We start from the raw sequence: 12,450 nt of genomic DNA on the forward strand, positions 1-12,450 counted from the left end.
ATACAATATATACTTATTATATACAATTTTAGAGAAAGAGACAAAAAGAACCTGAATAGAAACACAACAGAAAATATTAATCCAACAATGAACATACATAAATAAATGCATACATACATACATACAGAAATAAATGTTTCCTGTGAACACTTAGTGACTCTTCCACTTCATCCCTGTCTTATTTAAGTTTAATGACAGTTTGTTTCAGTCAAACCATATTTTCAATGTGTTAATTTCTTCAGTGATTTCCTCCAGAACTATCTGCCAAGCTAGAAAACTGCTGCATCCTAGTAAGAGCAGAATACTACTGGAATGAATCTGAATAAGGAAAGCTGGGTGTTTTTCTCACTAAATGGATGCTGCACTCACTGCAGTTTATTGTCTGGAATAGTCCCAGATTGCATTTCAGAGCTTCTAGAATTCAAACATGTTCGTGCGGGTGGTGTTGGAGGGTAATTTTGGGTTTCAGCTTTTTTTGTTTTTCAGCACTTTCATCCCTGAATGTGTCAATCGTGAGTCACTTTTGTGCTGATTAAAGTCACTAACTGGGACTCCTGTCTTGTTGCGAGAAAGAAACGAGACTCGTCCTCCGTTCTGTTCACACAGCTCCAAACGCTGCGCGGCTCTCTGCTGAGTCAAGTTAGAATGATAGAATCCAGTCGGAATTAATAACTTCAAAGCGAAACACCGTTTTGTTTATTTTTATTTATGTCCAGAGATCAAGGATACAGTGACCAATTTCATATTTATTTACTTTAAGACTCAATGAAATACATAGAAAACCCATAAAGCCTACTTTTAGTACAGAATTCACAAGAGGTATCGATAAGGGAATCGATAAGGAATCGGATCGATAAGCAGAATCAATAATGGCATCGATATTGATAAAATCTCATCAATACCCATCCCTAGTTACAACACAACAATAATTTAGCATTTGTTTCTCCTCATTGAATAAACTTATTAGAAAATAAAAAAAAACTTGTGCAGTTCATGCAGTTTCTCTTTATAAATACATTTGCTGAAAATCTAAGGGTTTAACCCTCTGGGGCCGACGCCGTCGTATACAATGGCTACGACCAAGCTTTACTAAATTATAAATAACCTTTTAATGATATGAGACAGGAACTTACTTTTTTTTGCTGAAAAGTTAACTCCGCAGACATTCGAGTCACCGTCCACCATCTTTGTACCCCTCATAGAAGTTGTGTGATGACATGCGCAATGTGAGTGTCCAATTGGAATTGGTTCAGTGTCACATGGTTTTCCAAAATCCAATCGTAGGGCAGATTCACCTCACGTGACACACCAAAGATTGTTTTTAGGAGTGATGTGTTACCAGTTTATTATAGTTTGCTGTGTGTTTTGAATAAATGTGTGTGGAAAATTATTTCCCTCTTTACTTTTTCCTTTCTTATTTCTGATTGTAAACCTTTATTACACTATAAAACACAACTATAGCATATATATTTTGAAAGTACAGGTTATCCTGAAAAAAAAAGACATAAAACTTGATTGTGGGATGCAGGGAGAGCTGATAACAGCAATAGGACATTCAAGATTGTAATTCACGTCGGCAGTAATGACACTCGGTTACGCCAATCGGAGGTCACTAAAATTAACATTGAATCGGTGTGTAACTTTGCAAAAACAATGTCGGACTTTGTTGTTTTCTCTGGGCCCCTCCCCAATCAGACCGGGAGTGACATGTTTAGCCGCATGTTCTCCTTGAATTGCTGGCTGTCTGAGTGGTGTCCAAAAAATGAGGTGGGCTTCATTGATAATTGGCAAAGCTTCTGGGGAAAACCTGGTCTTGTTAGGAGAGACGGCATCCATCCCACTTTAGAGGGAGCAGCTCTCATTTCTAGAAATCTGGCCATTTTTTTGGGCCATGGCGTGACGCATGTCTCATCAGGGGGTATGATATCGCAATTGCAATCTATTTTTTGTCTTTATGGGTTCGATGCATATGCAAAACAGCATTGTAGAGCATGCATGATATGTGCAAAACACAACTCACAAGGCAATTTGAGACCCCAAAGAGGTAAATTTCCAACACCACAATATCCCTTTCAAGTGATTCATATGGATTATATACAGCTGAGTAAACATGAAGGGAAGGAATTTTGTTTAGTCATAATTGATGCCTTCTCAAAATGGGTAGAATTGTTCCCTACAAAACATGCAGATTCACTTACAGTGGCTAAAGCATTATGCAAAGACATCATCCCACGATTTGGAATACCAGAAACAGTCTATTCAGATAACGGAGCGCATTTTGTTAATGCAATAGTGCAATACGTAGGAGAAGCACTACAGGTTAATCTCAAAAATCATTGTGCTTATCATCCACAAAGCGCCGGATTAGTGGAAAGGATGAATGGAACAGTAAAAAACAGACTTAGAAAGACAATGGAGGAAACAGGCAGACCATGGACACATTGTGTAGATTTGGTAAAAATGTATATAAACATAACTAGTACCATGGGGTTGACACCGTATGAAACATTGTTTGGCAGAAAATATCGATTGCCATATTATGGACAAATTTGGGATGTACCTGAGGAAGCCAATTTGGCGGATTACATGAGAAAAATGTTAGAAGGACAACGAGGGAGAGTTCCAAACACTGATGATCCCATTTCTCCACAGGAGGACCCTAAAGTGGTACCTGGAGACTGGGTGTTGATAAGAAGCATCAAGAGAAAACACTGGCATTCACCTAAATGGGAAGGGCCCTATCAAGTACTACTCACAACACCCACAGCTTTGAAAATTGGGGAAAGAAGTACATGGATTCATTTAACTCACTGTAAGAAAGTCATTTCTGCAGACACAGACAAACAGTAAGAACAGTAGGACAAGACTAGTAATAGTGTGTGAGCTTGGTGTTAAGATCCAGGTTAGACACGAAAGCTAGCAGAAGACATTAAGAAGCCACTGTTCTGAACATAGGTGTGCTGTAGTGTGCAGAAATGGCGAAAGAAAAAGATAAAAAGAAAGGGGGTTTCTGGACCCCACGGACAGTCCTTGTTATGCTACTTTTCTTTTTTGAATTGGTATTATTATTAAAAGCCATGAGCACGGGACATGATAATAAGGATCACATCCGCAGATTGCAGAGACCAAAAAGAAGTAACAAAGACCCCAGTCCGATAATCAATGCCACAGTACATAGCTGTGATGGGAATAATGCATACCGATTTGGTGTACAGGCCTGCATTCCTAGAAATACTTCTGTGATCATCTCTGTACCATATAGTGCTCTTATCCATGGAATGCCGGATGGTGACAGAGGGACTAATTACGGAAATAGTTTCTCATGGTATATGACCAACGATCAACAAGATAGGAGATGGGAAACGTTGGTAGCCGATGAATGGAGTAGATGGACACCAAGATGGGCACAAACCGAGTGGGCTAAGTACCAGAGTCAAAGTCTCAAAATGTATCAAACAGATGATAAGCTGTCTATAGTGGTGAATACCACAGAAAAAGGAACCATATTCCCACCTGATATAGAGGGAGACTGTTGGTTGTTCCTCCTTTGGGTATACAAACAAGGAAAAGATCCGTATTTCCATTTCTTCCTCTGTGAAACAGATAGAGTACAGCAACCAATATTGACCGACTTAAGTATGTCAAAGGGGGTGTCCATACAAGCAAAGGGGGTGCCCATACAAGCAAAGGGGGTGTCTGTACAAGGCACAAAAGACATGAAGGCAGATGACTGGTTCCTAGTAACTACAGGAATTAGTGGACAAAATAACAATTGGCTTTTAATGGCAGAACAAGCAGGACTAGCAGCAAAGAAGGACTGTGTTGTGTGTATGATGACCCAGACACCGATGATGGTGACAATGATGACATCACCTCTGGGGTGTAAGCCTATAGAGAAAACATACCATGATGAACCTCTTAGTGAAAATCTCAAAAAGAAGTGCTAAGCTGAGTGATGCCTACTGTATGTTTAACAGGCGATAAACAGGAGGGGAATGTTAAAGATTTTGTATATATGTTATCACTGTTAAACGTTTGTACATTTGTCTTCTTTCTCATGAGAACGGTGTTGTGCTGTTTTGCACTTCACCCTGAGAACGTACGTGTTATTCAACCTTGTTTTAGCTTTGTCTTCTTTCTCATGAGAACGGAGATGTGCTGTTTTGCACCTGTCTTAATGCAATCCTGAGAATTCAATTTTGTTTTAGCACTCTGGGGTCAATCTGAGCTGGGAATGAAGGACTGGATGTACTTATTGTTATAACATAACTTTGTTTTCGCAGCCTCTAACGACTGGGAGCAAGAGAACGTTTTGACTATTGTGATGTGGTGTTTAGTGTGAAGGAGTGTGGAAGACAGGACACTTCAGGCAGATGCAGAACAGCTGATACCTGCAACAGACGAACGAGATGTGCTGACCTGAAGTGTTCTTCCTTACAGCTGCACTTGACGTATGCGTTTATGTTATGGGAAGAAACTTGTCTTGCGTCATTACCCCCACCCTTAGGACAAGTTTCTTGTTTATGTGATGAGGGCGTCTCTTAATAAAAAGAGCGGAAAAGCAGGCCAGACTTTAGTGTAGCCTTGGTGTACAGCCTGGCCGCACTCCGCGCGTAATATTTGACTTTCTGTCTCACTGGTGTTTCTTGACTCTGTTTGTCTTGTTAAAGGTTTTAAAAATGTTTGGAGGAGAAAATACCCAACAATCCTCCAAACTGTGACTGTCTAGCGTTGGGACCAGGAGGCAGAGCTGTGGTCTTATACACCTCTCTGCAGCTTCTCTCCCCCTGCCATCCCCCTATTACCCCATCCCCGTAGAGACGGTGCCTGCTCCCAGACCACCAATAACTAGCAAAAATCTATTTAAGCATAAAAATTCAAAAAGAAAAAATAATATAGCACCTTCAATTGCACCACAGACTAAAACAGTTAAATGTGGTCTATTAAACATTAGGTCTCTTTCTTCTAAGTCCCTGTTGGTAAATGATATAATAATTGATCAACGTATTGATTTATTCTGCCTAACAGAAACTTGGTTACAGCAGGATGAATATGTTAGTTTAAATGAGTCAACACCCCCGAGTCACACTAACTGTCAGAATGCTCGTAGCACGGGCCGGGGCGGAGGATTAGCAGCAATCTTCCATTCCAGCTTATTAATTAATCAAAAACCTAGACAGAGCTTTAATTCATTTGAAAGCTTGTCTCTTAGTCTTGTCCATCCAAATTGGAAGTCCCAAAAACCAGTTTTATTTGTTATTATCTATCGTCCACCTGGTCGTTACTGTGAGTTTCTCTGTGAATTTTCAGACCTTTTGTCTGACTTAGTGCTTAGCTCAGACAAGATAATTATAGTGGGCGATTTTAACATCCACACAGATGCTGAGAATGACAGCCTCAACACTGCATTTAATCTATTATTAGACTCTATCGGCTTTGCTCAAAAAGTAAATGAGTCCACCCACCACTTTAATCATATTTTAGATCTTGTTCTGACTTATGGTATGGAAATAGAAGACTTAACAGTATTCCCTGAAAACTCCCTTTTGTCTGATCATTTTTTAATAACATTTACATTTACCCTGATGGACTACCCTGCAGTGGGGAATAAGTTTCATTACACTAGAAGTCTTTCAGAAAGTGCTGTAACTAGGTTTAAGGATATGATTCCTTCTTTATGTTCTCTAATGTCATATACCAACACAGAGCAGAGTAGCTACCTAAACTCTGTAAGGGAGTTAGAGTATCTTGTCAATAGTTTTACATCCTCATTGAAGACAGCTTTGGATGCTGTAGCTCCTCTGAAAAAGAGAGCTTTAAATCAGAAGTGTCTGACTCCGTGGTATAACTCACAAACTCGTAGCTTAAAGCAGATAACCCGTAAGTTGGAGAGGAAATGGCGTCTCACTAATTTAGAAGATCTTCACTTAGCCTGGAAAAAGAGTTTGTTGCTCTATAAGAAAGCCCTTCGTGAAGCTAGGACATCTTTCTACTCATCACTAATTGAAGAAAATAAGAACAACCCCAGGTTTCTTTTCAGCACTGTAGCCAGGCTGACAAAGAGTCAGAGCTCTATTGAGCTGAGTATTCCATTAACTTTAACTAGTAATGACTTCATGACTTTCTTTGCTAACAAAATTTTGACTATTAGAGAAAAAATTACTCATAACCATCCCAAAGATGTATCGTTATCTTTGGCTGCTTTCAGTGATGCCGGTATTTGGTTAGACTCTTTCTCTCCGATTGTTCTGTCTGAGTTATTTTCATTAGTTACTTCATCCAAACCATCAACATGCTTATTAGACCCCATTCCTGCCAGGCTGCTCAAGGAAGTCCTACCATTATTTAATGCTTCAATCTTAAATATGATCAATCTATCTTTGTTAGTTGGTTATGTACCACAGGCCTTTAAGGTGGCAGTAATTAAACCATTACTTAAAAAGCCATCACTTGACCCAGCTATCTTAGCTAATTATAGGCCAATCTCCAACCTTCCTTTTCTCTCAAAGATTCTTGAGAGGGTAGTTGTAAAACAGCTAACTGATCACCTGCAGAGGAATGGTCTATTTGAAGAGTTTCAGTCAGGTTTTAGAATTCATCATAGTACAGAAACAGCATTAGTGAAGGTTACAAATGATCTTCTTATGGCTTCGGACAGTGGACTTATCTCTGTGCTTGTTCTGTTGGACCTCAGTGCTGCTTTTGATACTGTTGACCATAAAATTTTATTACAGAGATTAGAGCATGTCATAGGTATTAAAGGCATTGCGCTGCGGTGGTTTGAATCATATTTGTCTAATAGATTACAGTTTGTTCATGTAAATGGGGAATCTTCTTCACAGACTAAAGTTAATTATGGAGTTCCACAAGGTTCTGTGCTAGGACCAATTTTATTCACTTTATACATGCTTCCCTTGGGCAGTATTATTAGACGGTATTGCTTAAATTTTCATTGTTACGCAGATGATACCCAGCTTTATCTATCCATGAAGCCAGAGGATACGCACCAATTAGCTAAACTGCAGGATTGTCTTACAGACATAAAGACATGGATGACCTCTAATTTCCTGCTTTTAAACTCAGATAAAACTGAAGTTATTGTACTTGGCCCCACAAATCTTAGAAGCATGGTGTCTAACCAGATCGTTACTCTGGATGGCATTTCCCTGATCTCTAGTAATACTGTGAGAAATCTTGGAGTTATTTTTGATCAGGATATGTCATTCAAAGCGCATATTAAACAAATATGTAGGACTGCCTTTTTGCATTTACGCAATATCTCTAAAATCAGAAAGGTCTTGTCTCAGAGTGATGCTGAAAAACTAATTCATGCATTTGTTTCCTCTAGGCTGGACTATTGTAATTCATTATTATCAGGTTGTCCTAAAAGTTCCCTAAAAAGCCTTCAGTTGGTTCAGAATGCTGCAGCTAGAGTACTGACGGGGACTAGCAGGAGAGAGCATATCTCACCCGTGTTGGCCTCCCTTCATTGGCTTCCTGTTAATGCTAGAATAGAATTTAAAATTCTTCTTCTTACTTATAAGGTTTTGAATAATCAGGTCCCATCTTATCTTAGGGACCTCATAGTACCATATTACCCCATTAGAGCGCTTCGCTCTCAGACTGTGGGCTTACTTGTAGTTCCTAGGGTTTGTAAGAGTAGAATGGGAGGCAGAGCCTTCAGCTTTCAGGCTCCTCTCCTGTGGAACCAGCTCCCAATTCAGATCAGGGAGACAGATACCCTCTCTACTTTTAAGATTAGGCTTAAAACTTTCCTTTTCGCTAAGGCTTATAGTCAGGGCTGGATCGGGTGACCCTGGACCATCCCTTGGTTATGTTGCTTTAGACGTAGACTGTGTTATTGTATGGCCTTGCCTTGCAATGTGGAGCGCCTTGGGGCAACTGTTTGTTGTGATTTGGCGCTATACAAGAAAAAAGTTGATTGATTGATTGATTTATACCAGGCGAGTGAACTGTCCAAAAAATGCACTCGGACCCCAGAGGTTAACCACTGAATCTGAAACATGACGTAGATGCGTGAAATGACGTGGAATAAGTCTCTTTGCCAAAGGGTATTCCATGTGACGTCAGTGACCCTATGGCCTTGGCGGAGGTTTGCGCTTTCCGAGTGCTTCTAGTTAACTGTTTTAAAATATCTTGTCTGTGTCTGATAGAGAGCTTCCACCTGTACTGGTTTCACACACACATCCAACTTATCCTCATGAAAAACTGCTTGAAAGTATCAAGCTAATAATTTGCGATTGATTAAATCAACATTAGTACTGCTGTGGCACAAAAAGACAGGAGGCCAAGCTAGAGGTGGCAGAGCTGAAGATGTTGTGATTCTTTCTGGGAGTGATGAGAATGGACAGGAATAAGGAATGAACATATCAAAGGCACAGTTCAGGTGTGATGGTTTGGAGACAAAGTCAGAGAGGTGAGAATGAGATGGTTTGGACATGTGCAGAGGAGGGATCCAGGATATATAGGGAGAAGGATGCTGAGGATGGAGCCACCAGGCAGGAGGAGAAGAAGGAAGCCAAAGAGGAGGTTTATGGATGTGCTGAGGGAGGACATTCAAGGGGTTGGTGTGACAGAGGACGTTACAGTGGACAGGGTGAGACGGAAATGACTGATCTGCTGTGGTGACCCCTAACCAGTGGTGGGCACACTTCAGATAATCCGATAACAGATAATTATCGAAGATAATGTTTTCATTATCGGATTGTCTTTTTAGATAACTTTAAAAACCATCATCAGACTAATTATCTTCCGATGAATTGCCGACCGATAACTTTTAGACCGATAACATAGTAAACCAACCTGAACAGTGAAAAACATTTTTAAAACTGAAAAGCAGTTGAGACCTATCTGTTAAAAGTTTCCTAATAGGTATATTGTTCTACACTCCGCAAACAGAAGAGAGCTGTTTTCAGAAAAAAACTACTCTATCCTCTGTAGGCAAAGAAGACCTGGTGGCCCAAAAAAAAAAAAAAAAAAAAAATTTCCTTTAACACCATACTGATATAACCGCAATATCACCCAAGTCATCCAGAGGCATACATTTTTAACTTATGGTTCAAATTTTAACCTACTCATTTTGGACAAGTTATTTAAAATTACTGTCATGTCTGAAGTTTTATAAAGTGAAAATATCAGATATATGTTTTCGTTTTAAAGTAATGTGCTCATTTTTAAGGTTTTGTGAGCACATGCTGTGCGCGGCAGCAATGCTTTATGGGTAGCATAGGGTAATCTCAGATGTTCACGACAGGACAAATGCATTTCAGACACTCTGTTCAGGCTCCATGGACAACAGCATTAAACTCTAGTGCCTAAAACTCTCGTGAATATATTCTCTGGGTTTATAGACGGTATTGTATTTGCGTTTAAATTCCACGCATCTTAAATGTAGCAGACGGATTATCTGGAATTTTGTTTGGCAAATTTTCAAGGCCGCTACTGCCATCTACTGGCCAGTAGTGTTCATGGCAGCATTCACCCCAATCACTAAGCATCTGGGCACCAGTAGATGGCAGTGTTCTATTTATTTTGACCGGTTATATCAGATGGTGGTCAAATCAAGTTTTTGGTTTTGCAAATGGCTTTTTTTTTTTTTTTACAAATTAAGTTTAAAAACAAAACAACAACAACAAAAAAACATTACAAGACAGCTCTGCGGTTGGATGCTTGTAGCTTTTAGCAGCAGGAGGTGGTCGTGAGATGTTAAACCTTGTTACTCCACTACACAATGCAGGACGCGCGATTAACCTGAAACTCGGTTCAAAAAAATTCTTGCACGAATGAAAAATCATCTGAAAAATGGCCAAAACACACAGTGTAAAGCCAACATTTATGTGTCAAGATAAGGCTTTTCAGAACTGACCAATTGTTAACCTTGTCCTTTGTTTTATCTGTGTTTTTATTATTGCATTTTAACCTGTGAAGTGCTTTGTGACTTATGTCTGTGAAAGGCACTATATAAATAAATTTACTTACTTACTTACTAATATTGAGTGCACGTTTTACAACATCATAAAACGTGCACACATCATCAAACATTCTCTCCACATGCAAAACATTTTGCGATGACACTTCCAGGGCTCCGTAAAAATGCCTGTTTTTACAAATAAAAATGGAATATTTTACAAAAGCACATTTATCTTTAAACCAACACACAACACACGTCACATTAATGTGTTGGTTTACATAATGAATGACTGAACCAATCAGTGTTTAGCAGAGGCACTTTTACCCAGAATGCTTTGCAGTCTGTGTTTGTTACAAAACCTCAGAATTAGCGCATTATTCACATTAAAAGATATATGTTATATTTTAACCTTGTACAATTGACAGAATTGACATTAATGGAGTTATTCTATCAGTATTTTTCACAAAACCATGACTTAGTATGACTTTATTTTTCAAGACCTCCGCCTGACCGGAGCATTATAATTAGTAGAGATCTCATTTTGTGGGTGTTTGCAGGATTTTTCTGTGCAGCTTCCTACAGGGGACAGCATGGTCCATTCTTTGGGTCTTTTGTTGCTTTTGATGCTTTCAAAAGCGATCGTGTTAAGTCAATTTCAGCTTCTTAGTAATTGCAAATATACCAGAGCCAATACTGGAATTTATCGATTATCTGTAACTTCTGATACATTTTTGGGTGGTTTATCTTTATCAAAGATAACTTTTCAGTTATCTGATTATCTGTTATCGAAGTTAATTTTTTGGTTATCTGTGCCCACCACTGCTCCTAACGGGAGCAGCTGACAGAAGGAGTATTGCTGTTTAGATTTAGTCTTGTTGTTTATATTGTAAATCTGTAAAGTAAGGGCCTGTGAATGTGATGTTATGCTGTACCTTGTTCTCATCTGGGTGACACTCACATACAGGAGAGGTGATGGTCTGGTGGTAAGCAGTGGGCTTGAGACCAGAGGGTCCTTGGTTCAAGGCCCCATCTGACTAGAAAATCAATAAAGGCCCTTGGGCAAGATCCTTAATCCTCAAGTTGCTCCTGATGTGTAGTGAGCGTCCTGTATGGCAGCACCCTGTCATCGGTGTATGAATGGGCGAATGTGAGGCATCAATGTAAAGTGCTTTGAATTTCTGATATGCTGTAGATGGAAAAAGCGCTATATAAATGCAGTCCATTTACCATTTTACAACATTGTTTGGGCTGAAAATGTTAAAGACAGTGAGAAAAAACCTACAAAACTTTGATCCAAGCCAAGGTGAGACATTTACCATGAAATCTGGTTAATTGACACACACAAAAAAATGCATACAGATATGCATGTTTAATTATTGTCAAAATGAGGTCTTTATTGTATTGTCATATGTACAGCAAAATTTAAAGTGCTCTCCAGTCAGTGCAACATTCCTATGTATATAAATATATAAAAACAATTTAAACACTTAAATTACTAGTTCTAAACAAAAAAACAACAACAACAAAAAAAGGAACATGTAGCAGCACACACATACCCACTCACATGGGTAAAAACAGCATATAAATACATACATACATAAACACTGTATACCCACACCCCCAAACATACTGTACACACATGCATACATACATAATACATGCATACACGCATACATAAATACATGCATTCACACCACACACCTCCACATACATAGTTGGCACAGTCACACTGTTATTGTCCTCTAATGGCATTGAGGATAGTTATTGCAGATGGATAAAAGCTGTGTTTGAGTCTCTTTGTCCTTACATTCAGTGACCTGTACCTTCTTCCTGGTGGTAATAGTTCAAACAGGGAGTGACCTGGATGGTATATGTCCTTGATAATGTTCTTGGCTTTTTTGAGACAATGGCCACTGTGTAGCTCTTCCAGTGTGGTGAGAGGGCAGTCAACAATCCCTTGGGCGGTATTGATGACCCCCTGGAGTGCTTTCCTCTGAGCCACTGTGCAGCTTGTATACCATACGCCCATGCAGTATGTTAAAATGCTCTCTATGCAGGCATGGTAAAAGGTCACCAGCAGATGTTATGTGATGTTATTCCTCCTGAATAGTCTCAGGAAGTACAGTCTCTGCTGGGCCTTTTTCAGCAGCTCAGTGGTGTTCACGCTCCAGGACAGGCCTTCTTCAATGTGTACTCCAAGAAAGCGAAAGTCTGCTACCCTCTCCAGAAGAAGAATAAATAGCTCACAAATCCATCCATTTTCTATACCTGCTTATGCCAACTCAGCGTTATGATGGGGCTTGCATGGCTCACAAATCCTCCAGCAGTGATGATGTGTTAAGTGTGTTCTTTGTCTCCACCTTGTGGCTGTAAGTGTGAGCTGTCTCAGTTTCCATTTGACTCAGCTGCTGGTGGTTGCTGCATTGTGTATGCAGTCTCTGGGGTTTCTACCAGGCTGACCTGTGGGGAGTCAAAGAAATCAGCATTGTGTTTACAACTTCTCAATTGAGCTCACAGTA

Source organism: Thalassophryne amazonica, chromosome 6 (genome assembly GCF_902500255.1).
Source record: "Thalassophryne amazonica chromosome 6, fThaAma1.1, whole genome shotgun sequence".
In the NCBI taxonomy this organism is placed as follows: Eukaryota; Metazoa; Chordata; class Actinopteri; order Batrachoidiformes; family Batrachoididae; genus Thalassophryne; species Thalassophryne amazonica.